The sequence below is a fragment of the Herpailurus yagouaroundi genome, unplaced genomic scaffold (assembly GCF_014898765.1).
Source record: "Herpailurus yagouaroundi ecotype Mexico unplaced genomic scaffold, PumYag 437, whole genome shotgun sequence".
Lineage (NCBI taxonomy): Eukaryota > Metazoa > Chordata > Mammalia > Carnivora > Felidae > Herpailurus > Herpailurus yagouaroundi.
Window position 1 is genome coordinate 902,490 of NW_024412654.1, and position 3,084 is coordinate 905,573.

Sequence of the window (3,084 nt, forward strand, 5' to 3'; positions counted from 1 at the left end):
GTTGGGCCGTAGTCCTTTGTCCTGAAGGAATCAGCCAGGTAACCGGAGCACAGGCTGGGCTGCGTGGCTGCCCGTGGGGGGCGTGTGGCAGGGGTAGGAAGCACTCAAGCTGGGAATCTCCAGCTAAACGCGTCCGTACCCCTTAGAGACAAAAACTAGCGTCCTCCGTGCAGAACCAGCTTACGCCTCTGTACGTGCTGCACACGGCACCCCCGGCACGAGCCAGAGACGCCAGAGATGCCAGGCCGCAGGTGCTCAGGGCCAGGAGGGGCCTGTGAGCCCCGTGTGTTCTCGCTCTGCGCCAGGGACCCGCTGAGCCGGCTGAGGCCTCGCCCACGGCCGGAGCCGGATGGCGCTCGACATCCACCCTGGGGCACCGCCACCATGGGCACCGGAACTGCCTGTGTGGCGGCGAGACCGATGGTCCGGATCACCTGACGGCTCTCGCTTCCCCGAGGACGGACGGGTGAGCCGCCCGTGGGCCGGAACCAGCCTCGCCGATGGGGGCTTCTTCCTGGGCCTCCTCGTGGTCAGACCCCTGACTCCAGGGAAATGAGGCCAGGCTAGCTCAGGAGACCTCTCCCCGGGGGCTCGTCTCCCACCCGCAGGGTGTCTCTTTCTTCATGCAGTGAGGCTCGTGCCCGTTGCCCGATTTCACGTTCGTCTGTACATAACAGTGGGTGGACCGGGCACCAGGGAAGGGACGTAAGTCACGCTCTTGGCTCGGGAGACACGGACGTGGCCAACAGATGACTCTTGGGCACAGACGGGGCTCCGCACGAACCGCCACCTCCCATCAGAACTCGGGAAGGAGGCTGTCAGCGGATCCTCAACCATTTCGTGCGGTTGCGTCGTCGATTTTGGAGACAGCACGGGTGGGGGAGGGGCAGAGAGGGAGGGGGGGGAAGAGAGAATCCCAAGCAGGCTCCACGCTGTCAGCACAGAGCCCAACACGGGGCCCAAACCCACAAACCACGAGATCGTGCCCTGAGCCGAAACCAAGAGTCAGACACTTAACCGACTGAGCCCTCCAGGCGCCTGTTTCGCCGTTTTAAATGACCCACTGACTGAAAGATAAAAATCACTTCATCCTCGAGTGCAATCCTAACGTACACTATTTAAGGGTAAGGAGTGTGAGTGGACACATTCCCACTCTGCAAACGGAGGACCAAAGGGCCACGTCGCGCTGGTCCAGCGGGTGTTTTTGAGCCTCACTGGGTCCTCAGTGTGGCACCCTCGCCCAAGGCCTCTGATGGGGGCGGGGGGAGGTGCCGTTTTGACCCACGGCCACGTTTCTGGGTCAGCAGCTTCTCGACACTGCGTTTGGATCTCTGAAATAAGTGGTTATGTGATCTCAAGACGCGATGAGTTTCACTGTGACTAACCTGGGACCTGTTACTTTCCCGGTAATAGGACGAACATTTGTGCATTTCTCTGTCTTTAGCCACGCGTGCTCTAAGAGGTATGCTTCCGTCGGTCACGGCCCACAAGGGGCCACGGACACCGAGTGACCGGCAGGAAGTGTGGATGTGGCTCTCAGCTGTCGCTTCCCCGTGGACTTGCACACGGTGCCCCGTGTAACCGCCGCTTCTCTCTACATCCGCGGCCCGACACAGACCCGCGTCCCTGTCCCAGGCCAGAAAGCTCCACCCGTGTCTGCACGGGACGTCCCCGGGCTTTTAGAAGGCCACATGTCTGGCCATCAGACTTCCCCGGGAAACGCTGTACGTGCACCTGTGACAGCCACAGTCGGGCGCGCATTGATGCCGTGTGCGGGTGTCAGGTGACCGCACCCTGACTGGGCGGGCCACACAGCCAGTAGGCGAGGTGCAAACGGAGAGAGACGTGTCCTCCGCTATTTCAGCTACAGTGAGGTATTTAGGGACGGGGACAAGGCAGATAGATACCAGCCCAGCGTGAGCAACCTGGTGGCCATAGGTGGCCTGAAGTCTCCTCAAGACCTGCAGCTGAGTAGTGACGAGTTTGTGGCAAGTTCTCCCCGTGGGCTGCCTCCACCAGGAAGCCTGAAGGGCCCGGAGGCCCCAGCATAAGCCAGCGCGCCGTGGTCCGCGGTCCGGGAGCGTGTCGGCAGGTGCCTGGGTCCGGCAGACACTGCTGGCCGGACAGGACACGAGGCACCTTGCTCAGGCCTCGCCCTCCCATGGGACGTCCCCGAGGGCCCACACTTCTCTGTCCCCGGGGGCCTTGTTGTGAAAGGCTAAGGATCCGCACCGGGTTTGTGGCTTTGGGGGCTGCTGGTGATGCCAGGGGCCCAGTGCCTGGGAGACCAGCTCCGTCCACCGGCCCCGGGCGTCTGGGGCTCCAATGGGTCTGGACGCCGGGGTGAAGGCCCCCAGACGCTGCACGCTGGGGACCGGGCGCCCAGAGAAGCTCCGCCTTGACCGCGGGCGGACGTCAGGCTCCAGAGCCCGGGCTCAGCCTCTGCCCCGAGCATGCCCTGCACGTCTGCTTCGGGAGCAAATAACCTACGGGAGACACTTGACACCGAAGAGGAGAGACCTCCCTACCTTCCGGCACCTCTGAAGCCTGCAGCCTCGCACAAGCCAACACACGAGACAAACGTGATTTTCGGGAACGTCCTCGGTCACGAATTGGCACTCCTGATGCAGCAGGAAGTACATGCGGCCCCACGTCACGTCCTGGCCCCGGAGCGCTCTCCTCTCTGCAGGTCATGGGGCCCGGGCGGCGTGCCTCTGAGAGGTTTGTACCCTCTGCGTGGACACTGACACGGGAGCCGTGTTCCAGCCCCGTGCGACTGTCCCAGGGACCTGCTCTGAGCAGCGGCAGCTGTGATGCTGCAGAATGGAGGAGGCCGAATGTTCACGGACTCCTCCAGAAGCCTGTCTGCTCACACCCCCAGCACACGCACCTCCGTTCGCCCCAGGGTCTCTGCACCAGTCGTTTGTGTCATAAATGCTTCCGGACCTTCTTTTTTTTTTTCCAACGTTTATTTATTTTTGGGATAGAGAGAGACAGAGCATGAACGGGGGATGTGCAGAGAGAGAGGGAGACACAGAATCGGAAACAGGCTCCAGGCTCTGGGCTGATGGCTCAGAGCCTGGA